This window comes from Apium graveolens, chromosome 2 (assembly GCF_009905375.1).
Source record: "Apium graveolens cultivar Ventura chromosome 2, ASM990537v1, whole genome shotgun sequence".
NCBI classification, from domain to species: Eukaryota; Viridiplantae; Streptophyta; class Magnoliopsida; order Apiales; family Apiaceae; genus Apium; species Apium graveolens.
The window spans coordinates 101,370,804-101,392,011 of record NC_133648.1 but is presented as its reverse complement, the minus strand read 5'-3'; positions in this window follow the sequence as shown (position 1 = coordinate 101,392,011).

The window sequence follows — 21,208 nt, the reverse complement described above, 5'->3', positions numbered from 1 at the left end:
TTTGTAAATATCCCGAAATTATTAAAATATAAATTTCATAATTTTTAAATCATTTTTAAAACGCAACTTATACCCGCATTTAACGATTAAACGAAACAACTCGTGGGTGAATTTAATCCCAAAAATTTCAGATTTAATTTTAAAATTCTCGGAATATTTCAAACTTAATAAAGTATGAGTTTTGTAATTTTTGAAGAATTATAGAATTAAATACTGGTTTTATAATTAATTACAATCAGAAAATTGTTTAAGGATAAATAATTAATAAAATATTGATTTCTAAATTTTATAAATTTCCAAAAATAATTATTGAAATTATAAAACCATAAAAACAATTTTATAGAAAATTCAAATATCTATGCAAATAAATTTTCAATAAATCCATTTTTAAAATTAAAAACAAATTAGTACAACTCAATAATTAATTACACAAATAAACCCTGTACTTCATAATTTACACATAACTAATAATAAAAACACACATCTGTCAAAAACCAATGCACATATTTTATTAATTAATTAATCAACAATTACACTTTTATAATAATACAAAATATACGAGTCGTTATATCCTTCCCCCTTAAAGAGATTATGTCCTCAGAATCTGAACAAATTAAATAAATTAGGATATTTGTCAAGCATATCTGACTCTAACTCCTGTTGGATTTTAATCGCAGCGGAGGCATGGTAAAAACACTTTTACACATATAAAATCCAAATAAAAGCATATAAATCGTGGTAAAAACATAGGGATCGATTACTAACCTTTAATATGCGATCCAAGAGCAACGATCGGAGATCCTTAGCAGCTGCTCCTCAAACGTGAAGCACTCCACAGGTATCCACCAAGAAAACGACGTTAAGGAGGAGGAGGAGGTGGAGAGAATTTGGTTTTCTAAAACTTTTGGGTTTTTGGGGTTCGAATAAAAATAGGGTTTATAATAGTATATTTATAGGCAAAATTTTCAGCTGAAATTTTCTCATAAATATTATTATTATTATCCCATTTATTATTCTCATTAATAATTAAAACACCTTTTAATTATTAATCCTTTTTCTAAACACTTTAAAAATAATTCTCTCTCTTGATTTAATTTCTAAAAATTAAATCCTTAATTAATAATATTAAGAACTTTTCTTAATTAATTTATAATCAATTAAATCTCATTTAATCAATTATTAAATTTGCCAATTAATTATTTATTTCACAAATAAATAATTATTAGCCATTATTAATTAATTCCTCCACCATTAAATCATTCTCTTTTTATAGTGTGACCCTGTAGGTTCAATATTAAGCCGGTAGTAGAAATAAATAATAATAAAACTATTTTATCATTATTTATATAAATTCTCTAATTTATTAAATATGATTAATTAATTAATCATATTTATTCTACATCGTGAGGGATACTTCTCAGCATATCGCGACTATCAGGATAATATGAATTCACTGCTTAGAATACCAAGAACCTATTCAGTGAATAGTTTCCGTACAATAAACTCCTTCTACCCTACAATGTCCCGATTAAATACAAGACATGGATCTCGTGTCAAGCCTATCTAATTCAATCACTTGCTTACCATTTACTATGCTTAGTTCTATGCAAATTAGAAACTCCTTTCTAATTTCATTTACTCTTGCCAGAGATTCCTGAACTAGCATAAGTGGATCAGCTTTGAACATTCGCTTCCTTCACTGGAAGGGGTAGAGCCTTTATTGATCATACACTATCTTCGTGTACAAATTCCTATACCCAGTAGAGCCCTAATAATTGTCCCTGGAGACTAAGAACTAAACCAAAGCATAGTTCAGTATACACAAGATGACTATGATGACCTCAAGTCTAAGGATACTTGTACAACTATCATTATGTGAACAACTGCTGACACGTGAGTGAACTCCATCAGTTGTTCAGCTGTGCGAGTCATGTTCAGTGAACTTATTCTATAATAAGCACCTACATACTAGCTATAGTGTCACCACACAAATGTCTATGAGAACAGACATCCTTCATAATGAAGCAAGCATAGTATGTACCGATCTTTGCGGATTATTAATTACCAGTTAGTAATCCTATGACCAGGAACTATTTAAGTTTCGAGTTATCATCTTTTAGGTCTCACTATTATGATCTCATCATAATCCATAAAAAGCTTTACTCTAAACTATGGTATATCTTATTTAAACACTTAAATAGATAGAGCCCGTAATAAAAATAAAACAAGTCTTTTATTAATATCAATGAAATCAAAACAGATTACATAAAAAGTTATTCCTAAATCCTAATACATGATTGGACTTAGGACATATTCCTTTCAACTCCCAAGTAGATTATTCTACTCGAGGTTTTATTCAAAACATACTCATTATAGATATAAACTCATTTATGAGGCCCCGCCTTTTTTTACAATATAAGTTCTAGGTTGGTTCGTACACCCTGTCTTGACTCAAATCGAGGATGTATTCTTTTGGTATAAAGACATAAAATATACTATGAGTATGTTGCAGCTATAGTAACAACGCTAATTCATAGGTGACTTAACAAGTTTCCTCAATACTTTAAACAGTCCGATATATCTAGGACTTAGCATGTCCGAACTTGACCTATTCTTTTCAAGGTGACATGTCCAACAATAGCAACAAGCTTATTTCTTTATCCATATCTTCTCGATACAAGTATGCTCTCTTTCTTTGTTTATCACAAGCTACTATTAACCCTATCTGGATCAATATCACTATATCTTAGGTTTGATGAACTAATTCAGGCCAAACAATTACCTTATCTTTCCAATCATCTTAGACTGAAAAGTATCCTCATACCGTGGCTTCTTATCACCTTCGGTTATTCAGCTTCAATATCCATTCTTTCTAATTCTTTTGTTGATTCCCTAGTGATTTTGATTACATTCAATCATTCTTCTCTGCACAAGGCATATGTTACTACACTGACTTTGCTTAGGTGGTTGTTAATGGAATAATCATAATCTGTGTTAATCTTAATCAAAATCCATACTTGAAAACTTAACGTACAATTGTTGCTTTCCAAACCTTCGTAGGGAGATCTCCAGCTGCTCGATATGGTCTTCCTTAATCCTTGAATGGACGAGGATGTTATCAATAAATACAATTGCAACTTATCCAAGTACTCCTTATACACTATGTTCATTAAGCCTTTAAGGCGGCTGATGCATTTGTTAATCCAGTGACATCACTAGAAACTCGTGATGTCTATATCTTGTGTTACACACCATCTTTGGTATGACCTCAGGCTTAACCTTCAACTGATGATAGCCTGATCTTAGGTCAACCTTTGAGAACCAACACGCTCCTTTAATTGGGTCACATAAGTAATCAATTTTATGCAAGGGTTGCTTATTTCTAATTATCCACTTATGAACTTCTGATGTTCGGTACCTAACTGTATACATCCATCTTTTTCTTCTATAAACATCCCTGGTGCACCCCACGGACCACACATTCCCTCATCACTCCCTTATCCAACAATTCCTGAAGTTGCGTAACTAATTACTTGATTCCTACTAGCCATACGATACAGAACTTTTAACACTGGCTCGACTCTATGCAGTAACCAATGAGAAATCCTATCTCGTGCTCTGAGGTAATCCTGGTAATTCATCTAAAAAACATCTGGAAAATTCATTCACTACCTGAATTTCTTCCAACTTAGGTTCTTTCTTCTTAATATCCGCTATATGTATTTGATATGCCCTACATCCTTGCCTTAATAGCTTCTTTGTTTGCATGATGGAAAGAAACTTCTTTTCTTGCTTCTGCCCTGGGCTACTTACCCTAATAACAGCTTCCGTAAATATTACGATTTGTTTCTTCTGAAAATTAATCATTGCCCTGGTTCTTTATCAGGGACTTGAGCAGTTGACCTTTTACTCATATTATAAGCTTTAGCCTTGGGTGTACCAGATTTCAGACCTTTTGATGCACTACCTCCCATGATATCTCGGGAAATACTTCTACAGTTCTTGGCAATATGTCCCACCTTGCCATAATTGTAACATGTGACTCCCGAATTTTCTACTTTACACTTCGACGCATAGTGTCCTTTCTGTCCACACCTGAAAAATTCAATATTTGCTTTACATACTCCACCATGCCTTTTACCATATTGCTTGCATTCCGATATAGGCAACCTGTCTGGCTTAACTTGACTAGAGCTGACTGAGGTGTTATTAGGCTTGTTTAAGGAAAAACTTTGTCCTCCAGATTCTTTATTCCTATTCATTTCAACATTTTTCTGAGACTTCTGACTAGATCCACCTTGACCTGATGTTTCCTCCACATCATCTATATTTTGCTTCTTATCTTCTTTTTCTCTAGCGGCTAACTTCTGATCAATCTCAATTACCAAGGTGGCCTGAACTACGGAAGGATATGTCATGAGCTGCAATGCCACAACTCCACTGCGAATTTCAGGCTTCAACCCATGTTGAAACCTCCTTGCCTTCTGGGCTTCAGAGTGTACATAGTTTAGTATGAACCTACCTAATTCTGTAAACTTAGCCTCATACTCAGCTACACTTCTGTCGCCCTACTTCAATTCTAGGAACTCAATCTCCATTTGATTCCGCACACAGTCAGTGAAATAATTTTCCAAAAACAATTTGGTAAATCTAGCCCATGGGACAGGGCCTTCTCTTTCTAATGCCCTGGTTGACTCCCACCAGTAATTCGCTTCATTCTTTAAGAAATAGCTTGCATACTCGGTCTTAAAATTATCGCTTACTTAGAAAATGTTGAAGGCTTTCTCCATCTCTTTTAACCATGCTCCAGCAACCACCGGATTAGGCTCACCCTTAAACTCAGGAGGTTTAACATTCTGGAAGGATTTGAAATTAACACTTTAGTTCACTCCTTGATGTTGCTGCTGTAACAGTAGTTGCTGCTGCAACAGTAGTTGCTGCTGCAACTGTAGTTGCTGCTGCTGAACCTGTTGGATTAACTGATGCTGTTGTTGTTGCTACTGATGCAACAAATCCGGAATTTCATTTATAGCTGGACCACATCAAAACTACTACTATTCTCTTTAGACTGGGTAGCTTTCTTGGGTGGCATCTTCCTAAAATATTGAGATGAGTTTATTTAAAACATAACAAGACTTTCATTCTTCCAGATAGTCAACTTTCATTTACTCCCAATAACCAAGACTGTTTAACTACAGAGATTACTGACGAATTCATTGTCATGGAATTTTAAAATCAAGGAATCAGATATAAAGGGAGGAAAAGTGGAGAATATATAGATATGACTGAAAGCAACCATACAAGTACATAAGATGGCCAGTCTTAGTACCGCATGGTTTACAACACATACTTCGGTGGCGTCCCACCAGACCCTTTGTCAAACAGACAAATAGTCAAAAAATATGCATTGTTTGCCCCAATCAACCGATAGAATCACCGAGGGAAGAAACTATGTTAAATAGAAAATTCATAAATAGGAAGGGAAAATCTGATTTATAATAAATCAACATAACCTTAAGTTGCTTACTTCGAGTTCTTAACCTTCTTACAAAATACATCTCAAGAAAGGCGAGTAAAAGTTCAGGATATAAACAACAGTACTGATCCACATACCCGAAAAAACTTGGATACCATAGCATCTACTACCTACTATCATTCCATCTGAATTCATCGAGGTCGCATACTCGGTCTAGCAACATCGCTCAACTTAAAAAAATGATATTTAAGAATAACATTGGTGCCTCTTCTGCCGACACATCAAGGGTCCGCTTAGAAGCTAAACTCTCGCGATCAGACTCGTTTTCTCGAGAGGGAGAACTAAAACCTCTATCGTACATTGCCAATAAGACATATATACGAAGGAGACGTAGTAAAAGCTATGGCAGTTCCAGCCAATCCTCAATAGACGTCATGGTTACGCCCTCGAACCCTTAAATGAATTCTTAGACTCGGTCCTCTTATTGAGTTGCTGACTCACACCTTTATATACACCTTTCTTCACTCTTTTGACTCTATTCCTAACATAAATCAGGGACTCAAACTTGTAGCTCTGATACCAACTGTGACGGCCTCAACCACGGGGTCAGGAGTTAACGTCATCAACAATAATAACAAACACAATATAATCCACTTCAACATTTATACATAAACACGACCCCCTTTTTACCAAGATCTTTTCCAGGTTTAAGTATGACTTAGGTTACAACTATTACAAACCAACTTATCATAAACAATACTAGCATCTAACTTAATACAGCAACTCAACAGACCACACCTGGTCTTACACCACTACCTCAGAGGAGTCTAGTATGGAAGGATCTAGAACTTTACCCCGACTATGGTGGAAGAGTCTCCTAGGCATCTTGCAGAGCTTTACAACTATCTCTGATTGACCTTGAACCAATTTGAATGCTCGGCTTTATCGCCAAAAGATTAGACTATCTTGGATCTGACTTCAACACTCAGTTTCTTCGATTGAAACCTCGTTGATCTTGTCGACTGATCACTAGGTTAACTTTAGTCCGATGTCAACTTTCGGTTTTCCGACTAGAACCTACAGGGTCGAAATACTCCATGTTAGATGACTAGGTATGCTTGACATATCCTGGCTAAAACTTCTACCCAACCGATAACCATTCCTGACTCGTAAGTATACGTATTATTATAATACCCAAAACAGCCAGGGTCCACGTACTCAAAACTCGGTTTGTGATTCAATTCCGCAAAATACATATAAGCATCATTTCAGTAAATCAGGTTTGTTGCATATTTTACAAAATATTTCACCATGACACGTAATAATAGTTCATAAAATACTTATAATTATATAGCTATGCGTTCGATTGGTATTCTTGATAATCTACGGGATACGTTCCTGTATTTTTGGAATTAATTTCCCGAAAATCGGGTAGCATCTCCTTTGTTTATCGGACTACCCGTCGAAACATAAATCAACGTCTCAACAACCAACAATCACATTTCACAATCCCATTTATTAATCCAACTGCGATATAACATAACAAATTGTTAATTCTGAGATATTAATTTTTACACACTAAATATTATTTTATTATTTAAATAATTGTAGGACTCAAATTATATCATCACGGTCCACCGTCAGCTCCTCGAAATTCATCGTTAAAGGCGGCGAATCTCGAAGGTACCTGATTCGGATGCCCATCACAAGTTTTACCGGTTGATTAATAATAAATTCCGCAAAAATATTTATTTCACGAATTGTAATCAATAATTCCTGCAGATATCAATAAAATTAATCAATTATTTTCAGCAATACGCACAAACAATTCGGCAAAACAACACAAGGTGACAAACGCACACGCGCTGCCAAAAAATGAACCCGGGTCACCCTATTAGAGCTTTTTCCGGCGGTAACCGAACGGAATGGAACAATAGCCTCATAACAGAGGTGTATATACACGATAATCACACACACCCAAGTATAAACCATACACGCACGCACGGAAGTGTAACAAATCAAGGCGGAACAGGGCTGCGGCTGGAATCAAGGGAGCCACTGGAAAAATAAAGCGGAGGCGACGACTTATCGGAGGAAACAGGCGGCCAGAGCAGAGAAGAACCAAAGAAACATGGGGGAGGGAGAAATAAAGAAAGAGAAGGCAAGAGAGAAAAAGGGAGAGAGGAAAGATGAGAGATTACAGAGAGATTGGAATTGGAGAGATTGGGGGAGAAGGAGATGAACACAGCCATGTTTATCCTTTCTTTCTGTTTTTTTATTCTTTATGCAAATGACACGTGTCTGTTTCTCCTAGAAGCGTGGTTTTTATCCCGCGATTCGATTTTTAACGAGTAAATTGGCGGGCGATAATAACCCGAAAATTTGCCAAACTAGTTTTAATTTTTTTTTGTAAATATCCCGAAATTGATAAAACATAAATTTCGTAATTTTTAAATTATTTTTGAAATATAACTTATACCCGCATTTAACGATTAAACAAAACAAAGCGTGGGTGAATTTAATCCCAAAAATTTCAGAAATAATTTCAAAATTCTCGGAATATTCTAAACTTGATAAAGTATGAGTTTCATAATTTTTGAAGAATTATAGAATTAAATACTGGTTTTACAATTAAATATAATCAGAAAATTGTTTAAGGATAAATAATTAATGAAATATTAATTTCTACATTTTATAAATTTCCAAATATAATTATTGAAATTATAAACTCATAAAAACAATTTTAGAGACAATTCAAATATCTATGCAAATAAATTTGCAATAAATCCATTTTTAAAAGTAAAAATAAATTAGTATGACTCAATAATTAATTACGCAAATAAACCATGTACTTCATAATTCACACATAACTAATAATAAACAACACACAGCTGTCAAAAACCAATACACATATTTTATTTAATTAATTATTCAACCATTACACTTTTAAAATAATATAAAATATACGAGTCGTTATAACTGCGAGTGATTCAACTCAAGAGATATCTATAGAAACATCATCAGACTCATATTCCTCACACTCTGATGAGTCAAATACTAATAATAATGGGAACACTGATTCAGGGGGAGCATCAGGAAATAACAGTGGTACTAATTAAAGATATAATAGAGAGATCATGAATCAAGGGGGAGGTTCATCTTCAAGGAGTCAACTTCCATATGCAAGAAATTGGTCTAAGTCACACACACCTAACTTAATCATTGGAAACCTATACAGTATTGTAAGAACAAGAAAAGCCGCTCAGAATGAATATCGCTACCATTCTTTTTTATCTCAAACTGAACCAAAAAAGGTTGAAGAAGCTCTGCAAGATGCTGACTGGGTTACAGTAATGCATGGGGAGCTCAATGAATTTGAAAGGAACAAAGTCTGGACTCTTTTGCCAAGTCCAAAGAACAGATCTGTAGTAGGCACAAAGTGGGTGTTCAGAAACAAAACTGACAGTGAGGGCATTATCACAAGGAATAAAGCAAGACTCGTTGAAAAGGGTTATTCACAACAAGAAGGCATTAATAATGATGAGACATTTGCTCCAGTTGCAAGGCTTGAGGCAATTAGAATCTTTCTTCCCTATGATGCTCACAAGAAGTTTAAGGTGTTCCAAATGGATGTGAAGAGTGCATTTCTAAATGGAGAACTTGAAGAGGAATTTTATGTTGAACAGCCTCCAGGGTTCATTGATCCAAAGTATCCAGATCATGTCTACTTACTGGATAAAGCACTCTATGGACTAAAGCAAGCTCTAAGGGCCTGGTATGAAATACTTGCTCTATTTCTTCTAGAAAGTGGTTTCACAAGAGATACAATTGACAAAACTCTCTTGTATAAATACCATGTTAAGGACGTGTTATTAGTACAGATATATGTTGATGATATCATTTTTGGATCTACTAATGATAAACTCTGTGAGAGAATTGTAAAACTAATGCAGTCCAGGTATCAAATGAGTATGATGGGAGAATTAAGTTATATTCTGGGGTTACAAGTTAAACGGACTGATGAATGGATCTTTATAAATCAATCCAAATACACCAGGAATTTACTCAAAAAGATTTGGAATGCATGACTGCTCAATTGTATCAACTCCCATGACCACTGCAACCAAGTTAGATTTAAATGTTGGTTCTTCAGTAGATATAACTAACTACAGATGTATGATTGGCTCACTCCTATATCTGACTGCTAGTAGACCTGATATCATGTATGCTACTTGTCTCTGTGCAAGGTTCCAAACGGATCGTAGAAAACCTCGTCTATTAGCTGTAAAAAGAATTTTGAAGTATTTTCAAGGCACCATGAATATGGGATAATGGTATTCTAGAGATTCAGACTTTAAGCTAATTGGATGTTTAGATGATGATTTTGGAGGATACAAAAAAGCTAGGAAAAGCACTTCTGGAAGCTGCCAATTTCTTGGTGGCAATTAGTTTCTTGGTATAGCAAGAAACAAAAGTCAATTTCTACATCAACTGCAGAAGCAGAATATATTGCTAAAGGAAGCTGCTGTGCTCAGATTTTATGGATCAAGAATCAGTTACTGGATTATGGGTTAGATTATTCTGCTATTCCTATATATTGTGATAATTAAAGTTCTATTGCAATGACAAGAAATGCAGTGCAGCATTCAATGACTGAACACATCAGTATTAGGTACCATTTCATAAGGGAACATGTGGAAGCAGGTACAGTGGAATTGGTCTTTATTCCAACAGATCAACAAGTAGCAGATATATTCATCAAGCCTCTCTATGAAGTTACTTTCACAAGATTGGTGAATGAATTGGGAATGATATCAGGACACTTCTCAAATTCTGATAATTAAGACTACTGATATTTTGAAGCATGGTATCTTATTATATGTTAGTACTTGTTAGATACTGATTATTGTGCTAAATGTTGATGCCATGATAACATGCAATTATATTTCAATGAATCCTATCTGAAAGCTGCATGCTAGAACTACTGATTATGCGTATATGTTATGTTATTACTTAAACTTGCTTTGACTAATAGATTCTGTCAATAGTTGATAAATTCTGATATTGGTCAAACCAGTGTTGACTGATATATCCTAATAGTCGTTAAAATACTGATAATGTTCAAACCATGATTGATTGTTATATTTCATTGATTAATTTGAATTTATTCAAAGTAAATGCTTATGCGGTATTTTTATTTAAACAGTGAGTTAGTGGAATATCTTTTAATTGATTAAATGGGTTAGCTACTGATGTAAGTATCTAGTAATACTTGACTACTTACATTGGGAATATGAATCTGAAGAGAGAGAGAGATTAATTTTTGTTTACCTAGATACGGGTAATTGTGTATACGTATTATGATTAATTATTACATGGTTAATCAAAGAGTCTTTTCAGTTTCTATCTTCTTTGCTATAAATACAAACCCTCGACTTCAAAAACTTCTCACTCCCTTTTTATTCACAAACTCCAAATATACTTAAATTCTTCATTCATATGGCCACTGTCTGTTCTCTTACCCATGGAGTTTATCGACCAATTGCCATTCCTGAACATGGAAAGCTGTATTTTGATCCCTTTCGTCTCAGGGTAACCTTTAAAGGCCGGGATTATTTCCCATCTGAACTTCCACAGTCAATTTATGATCGACTTATCTCAGATGACACTCAGTCACTTCATCTTTTTAGAATGGATGTTCACTTCGAAGAGATGAGAAGAGCTGAGGAGGCTCAGCAACGACGCCTCGAGGAAGAACAACGTCGCCTCGAATGGTTGAAATTGCAAGAAAATATAATTTCTCTTGCAAGTTTTATGTCAAGCATCTTCCATCGTAGGTCAATGAATAAGCTGGAAGATGAAAAGAAGAAGAAGTCTGAGTAGTTAAATTATTTTAGGAGTTTATGTTTAAAATTCTAGAGAATCTTGTACTTTGCTTCTAAATTAAGGAAAATATTTTTGTCTTCTTTGACTCTTTAAGTGAATGAATGTTTACTGTCTTGTTTGTGCTTGAATGCTTTTAACTGTTAATATTCAAATCAATACTGCATGCTTAATTTCAGATGTTTTTAATAGTGCATGTGAAGAAACTAATCTCTGTTTGAGTTCATATGCTCACTACAGTACAGATTGAGCACATTCCAAGAAGTAACTGATGTAACAGAAGGAATTTATGAAAGATGTAATTCTGAGTTCACAAGAATTATAATCTTTGAGTGTTGTATTTTATCTAAATTATTTGAAACTTTCTTTTTCTCACCAAGAAAGTTGTCCACACTCAATCTCAATATCATAAATCTTATATCTTAAATTTCTCCTTACAACTGAAATACTTGAATCCATTTCTCAAATGTTTCCAAAAATCAAGTGATATAATTCTTGAAATATGCTCACCACTCAGAAACAACATTTAGTTGGTTAGAGACTACTTGTTGAGGTAGATCTTAATGATACCGTTAGGAATATGTTGTGAACTTGATGATAAATTAAACAAAACTACTTAGTAAATTTAACTTAGTGAATTTTGTAGCACTCGACGGATGATCAAATATAGTCCCGATGGATAATTTATTTATAGTCCCGACCGATGACAATTTGACATCCACCGGGTGAGTAGCTTATGTAAAAAATAAGTATTGTAGCATATTTCTGTAAACAACTTTGTGTAGATTCTGTAGGAGTATATGAGTCATGTTGACTACTAGTGGATATGCAGAATAGGTTGATTAATTGTAAATATGAGATGTCTTGTAATTCTGTATAAGTGAAATGGATTCAAGTGACAAATAACTACCCGACGGATGATCAACAAAGCTACCCGACGGATGATCAACAAAGCTACCCGACGGATGACAAACATGTACCCGATGGATGATCAAATTCAAATATCTATTGACAGTGACAACACAGTCACATGCGTTGGTTGTTTACAAAAGGAATGTGGTAGCCTGTTAAACAGGGATTTGAGAACAAAGAAGCATTACCATTTCCATGCAATTGTGAAGATATTCAAAGATGCTGGAATAGAGTAGTGAAGCAGCATGGAGTTAGACTAGATATGTTTTTTATTATCTTGTCTTATTGTCATGTAAACTTGGTGATATATATACCAAGTGTATCTAGTAGAACATTCAACTAAGAAAACACATTCTAAAGAGAGATAGAAAAAGCTGTACTTGTCAAGAATTTCTCTGTAGTTTGTTTGTTCTACTTGTAAGCAGCTGTGAGGTATTCAAGCTTCACATGGTTCTCATTGGATATATATATATATATATATATATATATATATATATCTTGTGGATACATTCAAATCCACCAGAAATTTTTAAAAACTTATGTTTTTTACTTTGTGTTTTGATTTATATAACTTTTTCATTCCGCACTCTGCAAATCAAACACTTATATATTTATCGAGTTAGAACTGTTTTAAAATCTGGAAATAGTTGTCAGAATTACATTCAACCCCCCTTCTGTAATTTTTGTTGTATTGTTAGGGAATAACAATTGTTATCAGAGCAAGCTCTTGAAGTACAAAGAGTGTAAGGATCACAATAAACAGCAAGATGAACAAGAAGGATGTTGGAGTCAAAATATCATTTCTGGGCAAAGATAATTATCTCCACTAGAAGGTGAAAATGCACCTACATCTTCTTTCCCAAGATGAGGCGTATGTGGATTGTATAAAGAGAGGTCCTCATGTACCAATGCAAGCTGCAACTGGCAATGAACCATATGTTCCCAAACCTAGGCATGAATGGTCAGATCCTGATATTGAGCAAGTCAGGAAAGATAAGAAGGCCATGAACATTTTGTTCAATGGAGTTGATGGTGATATATTTGATAACATCATTAACTGTAAAACAACTAAAGAAGTTTGGGACACAATCCAGATTATCTGTGATGATACTGAGCAAGTAAGGGAAAATAAGATGTAGTTACTGATTCAGCAATATGAGCAATTCCACTGTGAAGAAAGTGAGTCTCTCACTGATATTTTTAGTAGATTTCAAAAGCTACTGAATGCTCTAAAGTTGCATGGAAGAGTTTATCAAACAAAAGACTATAATCTCAAGTTCCTTAGATCTCTTCCAAAAGAGTGGAAGCCAATGACAGTCTGATTGAGAAATTCACAAGATTACAAGGAGTTCACCTTGGAAAGACTGTATGGAATCCTAAAAACTTATGAGCTTTAAATTGAGCAAGATGAGAGGATGGAGAAAGGAAGGAAGAAAGGAGGGTCCATAGCACTGGTTGCTGAGTTAGAGAAAGAGAAAGAGATGAAGGTAGAAGTTGTTGAGTCTAAATCAAAGGTTTGTGAAAGTAAGGGTAAAGGGTTGGTAGCTGAAAATGAAGATCACTTGAGCCAAGATGACATGGATGATATTGATGTACATTTAGCATTCCTATCCAGAAGATTTTACAAGCTCAAATGTAAAAAGAATTTTGGAGCAGCCAAGCCAAGTAGAAACATGGTGGATAAATCCAAATTCAAATGTTTCAAATATGGCTTGGCAGGGCATTTTGCCAATGAGTGTAGAAAGTCAGATTCTAGCAAGAAGAAGTTTGATCCTGTTGATTACAAACAGAAATATTTTGAGTTGCTCAAGAAAAACGAAAGGGCTTTCATTACACAAGAAAATGACTGGGCAGCTGATGGATTGGATGAAGATGAAGAAACAAGCTATGTCAACCTAGCCCTAATGGCCAAATCTGATGAAACAAAAACAAGTTCTTCAAGCAATCAGGTAATCACCACTAACCTAGCACATTTATCTAAAGTTGAGTGTAATGATGCAATAAATGACATGTCCATAGAATTATATCACTTGCATGTTACACTTAAGTCCCTCACTAAGGAAAATGCTAAAATTAAAGAAAACAGTCTGTTTTTAAGTAAGAGGAATAATGTGCTAGAGTCTCAGTTTATTGAATTTGAAAAATTGAGAATTGGGTGTAAGATTGCTAAGGATAAATTAACTGAGTCCTTGAAGAAAGAAGGGATTTCAATGAAGTCGCTTGATCGAGAACATGAAGTGATTAAGGCATGGAAATCATCCAGAGATGTCCATGCTCAAATCACTAATGTTCAAGGTATTGAGTCCTTTTGTGATGCAGCCTGGAAGAAGAGTAAGGAAAAGCTGGAATCCAATTTGGTTGAAAGATTGTTGACAGGTGTGGACTCTACGGATGATGAAAATCATCCGTCAGATAATCAAATGAATTACCCGTCGAGTGACAAAGAGCCACATCCGTCGGCTGTGAGTAAACCAGTGAGCAAAGCTAAGCTAGCCAAGCTGAATGAGAAATATGAATTTGTTTCTAAGAACTTTATTCCAGGAGAATCGAGTCTAGTCAGGAAGGAGAAGAAAGTTAATGTTGGTCATCTGTCTATCAAGCAATTGAATGACAAATTAGAAAAGATTGAGGTTAAAACAGAAACTAAAAAGAAAAACAATAGAAATGGGAAAGTAGGAATTAACAAACATAACAACTACACACCTGATAAATATGCACTAAGAAAAATTTGTGTTAAGTGTGGTAGTGTTAATCACTTGTCTGTTAATTGCAAACTTGTCTTGCCTACTCCCATGTCTGCACTTCCCTTTTTTTCCAACATGACTGATATGCTTGCCATGCCATTGAATGCTATGTCTACTCAGAATATGAATGCATAATTTGCTAATATGCCATTTGCACCTAATCATTATTATGCTGCATTTAGCATGCCTCAAATACCATTTAGCATACCTTATTGAAATAACATGTTTGCAAACATCATGCCTTTTCCTGTTAATCAAAATGTGCATGATAATTCTGTTCTAATGACTGGTTTCAAAGGTCCAACTCAAATGACTAAGGATGAATCAGAAATTCCCAAGTCAAATGAGATTAAACCTAAGAAACCAAAGAAGAAAGCTAACAAGGCAGGACCCAAGGAAACTTGGGTACCAAAATGAACTTGATTTGATTTTAATGTGTTCAGGGAAATAGAAAGAATCTTTGGCATCTGGATAGTGGTTGCTCAAGACACATGACTGGAGATTCTACCCTGCTCACTGAGTTCAAGGAAAGAGCTGAACCAAGTATTACTTTTGGAGATGACAACAAGGGTTAGACTGTGGGATATGGATGATTTCAAAAGACAATATCATTATTAAAGAGGTTTCCCTAGTGGATGGTCTCAAGCACAATTTGTTGAGTATCAGCCAGCTTTGTGATAAGGGAAACTCAGTAACCTTCAATTCAGAAGCATGTGTTATACCAAACAAAAAAAGAAAAAAAGTGGTTCTCACTGGAGTGAGAAAAGGGAATGTGTATTTAGCTGACTGCAACTCATCAAATGCAGAATATGTCACTTGTCTTCTCAGTAAAGCAAGTCAAGATGAAAGTTGGCCATGGCACAAGAAGCTGTCCCATCTAAACTTCAAGATCATGAATAAGCTTGTCAAGAAAGAACTGGTTAGATGTATTCTTCAAGTGGAGTTTACTAAGGATGGATTATGTGATGCCTGCCATAAAGGAAAGCATATCAAAGTATCATTCAGAAAGAAGCTTGATTCAACAATTGAAGAACCTTTGTAATTGTTACACATGGATTTGTTTGGACCAGTCAATATGTTGTCTCTCTCAAGGAAAAGATTTTTCCTAGTAATTGTGGATGATTTTCAAAGTTCTCTTGGACATATTTCTTAAAGTCTAAAGATGAAGCTAGTGAAATCATCATCAATCACATAAGGCAAGTCAACAATCATCCTGATTTTAAAGTAAGAAGAATCAGGAGTGACAATGGAACTGGGTTGAAGAATTATGTGATGAGATCATTTTGTGAAGAGAATGGAATTATGCATGAGTTTTCTGCAGCAAGAACTCCATAACAAAATGGAGTAGTGGAAAGAAAGAATAGATTGCTTATTGAAGCTGCAAGGACAATGCTTGAAAAATCAAAGTTACCAACATATTTTTGGGCTGAAGCTGTGAATATTGTCTTCTACACTCAGAATATTTCTTTAGTTAATCAAGCAAAATGTATGATACCCTACCAATTGTTCAAGAATAGGAAGCCAACTCTAAACTTTCTTCATATCTTTGGTTCCAAATTGTATATCTTAAGGAATCAAACTGATTAACATGGGAAGTTTGATGCTAAAATAGATGAAGGAATTTTCTTGGATATGCTGTGGGAAAGGCATATAGAGTCTACAATCTAAAAACCAACATTATTATGGAATCAGTACATGTTGTGTTTGATGACAAAAAGTTTGAAGGATTATAAGATGGAGATTTCCATGAGAGCCTCAAGTTTGATAATGTGGAGATGGTTAGTGATGACAGTGATGATGAAAGTGATCAAGAAATAATGAATAAGGATAATACAGAAAAATCTATTACTTATGAAGCACATAATTCAACCTCTGTCGAGTTACAAAATGATTCATCCATCGGGAGACAATCTGCCTTATCCGTCGGGAGACAATCAGCTTCATCCATCGGGACACAAAGTGCATCATCCGTCGGAACATTAAGAGAAGTTGAAAGTCAGAATAGATCACCTACAGAAAGTTCCCCTTCTCAAATCAAAGATTCACAAACTCAGGGGGAGTTTCTCATAATCAAAACTCAGTCACACATCAAGACAATAATGAGGCCTCTTCATCTATAGCTAATCTACCTCAACAAAGAAAATGGACTAAAGATCACCCTTTTGAGCTCATCATTGGTGATGCATCTTCTAGAGTTCATACAAGGAGAACAACTCAAGAAGAATGTCTATATAGCAGCTTCCTATCTAAGGAAGAACCAAAGAAAGTAGAAGAAGCTTTGTTGGACCCTGATTGGATTTTAGCTATGCAGGAGGAGCTAAACCAATTCGAAAGGAACAAGGTATGGAAGCTGGTACCCAAACCTAAAGGAAAGAATCCAATTGACACCAAGTGGGTATTCAAAAATAAGATGGATGAAAATGGCATAGTGGTCAGGAACAAAGCTAGATTGGTTGCTAAGGGATACTTCCAACAAGAAGGAATAAATTTTGATGAAACCTTTGCTCCTGTTGCAAGACTTGAAGCCATCAGAATTTTCTTAGCCTATGCAGCCCATGCCAATTTCAAGTTCTATCAAATAGATGTCAAAAGTGCCTTTCTGAATGGAGATTTGGAGGAGGAAGTCTATGTCAGTCAACCTCCTGGTTTTGAAGATCCAAATTTTCCAGGGTATGTCTACTATCTTTTGAAAGCACTTTATGGACTGAAGCAAGCACCTAGAGCCTGGTTTACAAGTTAAGCAAGTTATTGATGGAATATTCATTAGTCAAACTAAATATATTCATTATCTTTTGAAGAAGTTTGATGTGATGGATTGCACATCTGTAAAAACTCCCATGGCCACTGCAACTAAGCTTAAATTAAACACTACTGAAAAGTCTGTGGATATTTCAAGCTATAGGGGCATGGTTGGCTCACTTCTGTACTTAACAGCTAGTAGGCCAAATATAATGTTTGCTACTTGTCTTTGTGCTAGATTTCAGGCTGATCCTAGAGAATCTCACTTAGTAGCTATTAAGAGAATTTTCAGATATCTCGAAGGAACACCAAAACTTGGCATTTGGTACCCTAGAGATTCTGGTTTTGATCTAACTGGTTATTCAGATGCAGATTATGCAGGTTGTAAAATAGAAAGAAAAAGTACAACTGGAACCTGTTAATTTCTAGGGAACAAGCTTGTGTCTTGGTTCAGTAAAAAGCAAAATTCAGTTTCCACTTCTATAGTTGAAGCTGAATACATTGCTGCTGGAAGTTGCTGTACACAGATTTTGTGGATGAAAAACTAATTGTTGGACTATGGTCTACAAGTGGATAGAATTCCCATTTTATGTGGTAACACAAGTGCAATTGCCATCACTAAAAGTCCAATACAACATTCAAGAACAAAGCACATAGACATCTAGTACCACTTCATTAGGGAACATTTGATAAACGTTACTGTGGAACTTAATTTTGTTCCAAATGAAAAGCAGCTTGCAGATATCTTCACCAAGCCACTTGATGAATCCACCTTTTCAAGGTTGGTAAGTGAGTTAGGTATGTTTGACTACTCTTGAATTATTTCAGATATTTTTGCAACTTTTAATGCAGCCAGAAACTTTTGGATGAAATTTTGGCTAAGTCAAAATTTACATCCCGACGGATGTTCATTATCCATCGAGTTTGATCATCTGTCGGAATATTATTTGCTAATGAAAATCAATTAATTTTCTGGATTATTTTATAACCCGACGGATAATTGATTTATCCTCATCCGTCGAATTGTCTCAATCTTAGCCGTTAAAACTCTGAACATTATCCATCGAGTATACTTACAGTCTGTAAGTATAACACGATGGATAAGTGACATAATTTTTATAGTTTATTTATTTTTAAACAGCTATTTTGGGCTATTTTGATTGGTTACTTTACTTCACTTTATTATTTTTGACAGTTTATTTCTGAGATAGTATAAAAGCAGAATTCATTTTTATTCTACACTTTTATCATTCTCAAATCAATTGCTCTAACTAACCTTCTTCTCCAAAGCAAATATTCTCTCTGCAAATTTCTCATTCTCTAACAATGGAACCAGTAGTCAAAATTATGTCTCAATCTGGATATATCTATAAAAGAACAACTTTGCAGCACTTGTGAATAAGGAAATTCCTCAGTCTGGAGACTTTCACAAGATGATGGATTATGTGAAGAGCTGTAAACTCAGTTATGCTATGCTGGAATCACCCATAATCTACTGTGAAGTTGTGGAGGAGATATGGACAACTGCCGTGTACAACTCTACTGATAAGACCATACCTTTCACTCTCAAAGGTAAACAGTTTTGCATTAATAGTGACATTGTCAAAGCATGCTTTTGAATTCCAGATAACACTGCTACTGTTCCACACACAGACACTAATATAGTTAACATACTAAATTCTATGGGCTATGCACTTTCTACTTCTAAGTTAAGTGAAATTAGGAGGTTAGGTCTTCGAAAGGAATGGAGCTATATGTGTGATGTGGTAACTAAAGTATTTTCTGTTAAAATTAGCAATTTTGACTCTGTTAACATCTTCATGCTTAATATGCTTTACATGTTAGTTACTAATAAATACTTTATTTTCAGTGACTTGGTCTTGTTTGAGTTAGGTTATAAGTTAGGAGAACTTAATAAGAGAGGTAGAAGTGTCTATTATGCTAGATTCTTTATGATGCTTGCTAACCATCTTATTGAGAATATTGATGTTGAGAACCCAACCAACAAGCTGAATTATTGGGTTCAAGAAAAGAGAGTCATTGTTGATCTCAACAGGTCAAGTCACCACAAAGAGGTGCCCCTCCTTACTTTCCAATCATGGAGGGACCTCAGGTAAGTGAGGTAAGCACCAATGTCTCCACTCTTCCAACCTCACACATTTCTTTGCCTTCAAGTGTAGTAATGGCATCTGTGTCAATGACCCAACATATGCCTACCCAAGCTACGAAAATAACAATTTTTAAATCCAAAGCTAAGAAATCCCCCTTTGGTTTCTCTCAAAAGAAATCAGTTGCAAAATCTACTAAACACAAAGAGGGGAGTGTGAAGGAGAGTGAGCAAGGTGAGGGACAGGGTGAAAATCAAAGAAACCCTAAGGATAAGGCTGATGAGATGAGTGTACCTAAGCCTAGCCACACCACAGTTTCCCAACAAACTGTGGTTGTTAATAAGCAAATAAGCTCACTTCTAGTTTCATCCTCCCAAAAGGGTGTTACTATTGAAACAAGCTCCCAACCAGGAGCACAGGCCAAAAGGGTTACGGACACAAGTTCACCATAGATTTATGCTACAAAGAAATGATCAAAAACCCTTGGGGATGCACAGGGAACATACACAGTTCAAACTGGTGCTAAAGACCCAGTCACTGTACCATCTCAAAGTCAGATTGATGTGGCTCCAATAAATGTGGAGTCACAGCCAAAATCATTAATAATTGAAGCACCTGAAACACCAAATTCACCCACACACTCACTGGATGTTGAAATGATTAATACATCACTTCCAAATTCTCCATCTTTAACTCTATTGGAGAAGCCAAAATTCCAAGAAAGTGAGCATCATCTTTTAGATGATTTGTTGGCTCACTTGCCATTTCTTTCTGAGTCTATTGAGACATTTGTGCCTAAATTTTCATCAATCTGCATAGAGTCTACAATAGTCTCCACTCCAAACTCATTCATTTCTTCTATCCAGGTGGATATTCTTCATCCGTCGAGTAGTGATTGTATCCCGACGGATGTGTCTAACAGCAGTCATCTGTCGGATAGCCAAACTACTATCCCAATGGATATTCATCATACGTCGGTAGTCTCTACACAACTTCAAATTTCTTCAATTATCACAAGTGTAGAGGACTTAGTAGTAGTATAATCACTGTTAGTCCTTAACAATGCGACAAGAATTATAGAAGGGGGGGTTGAATGGAATTCTTGAACCTTTTTCAAAAATTATAAAATGTTCTATCTTAATAATATATAAGTGTTTGATTTGCAAATTGCGGAATAAGAGGTTAGTAAAATCAAAACACAAGTAATTAAAAACACAAGTCTTTAAAAATTTTCTGGTAGATTTGAATGTGTCCACCAGAGATATATATTATATCAACAGAACTCTGTGTAGCAAGATTAGCTCACAGCTGCTTACAAATATGAATAACTAAGTTTACAGAGAAAT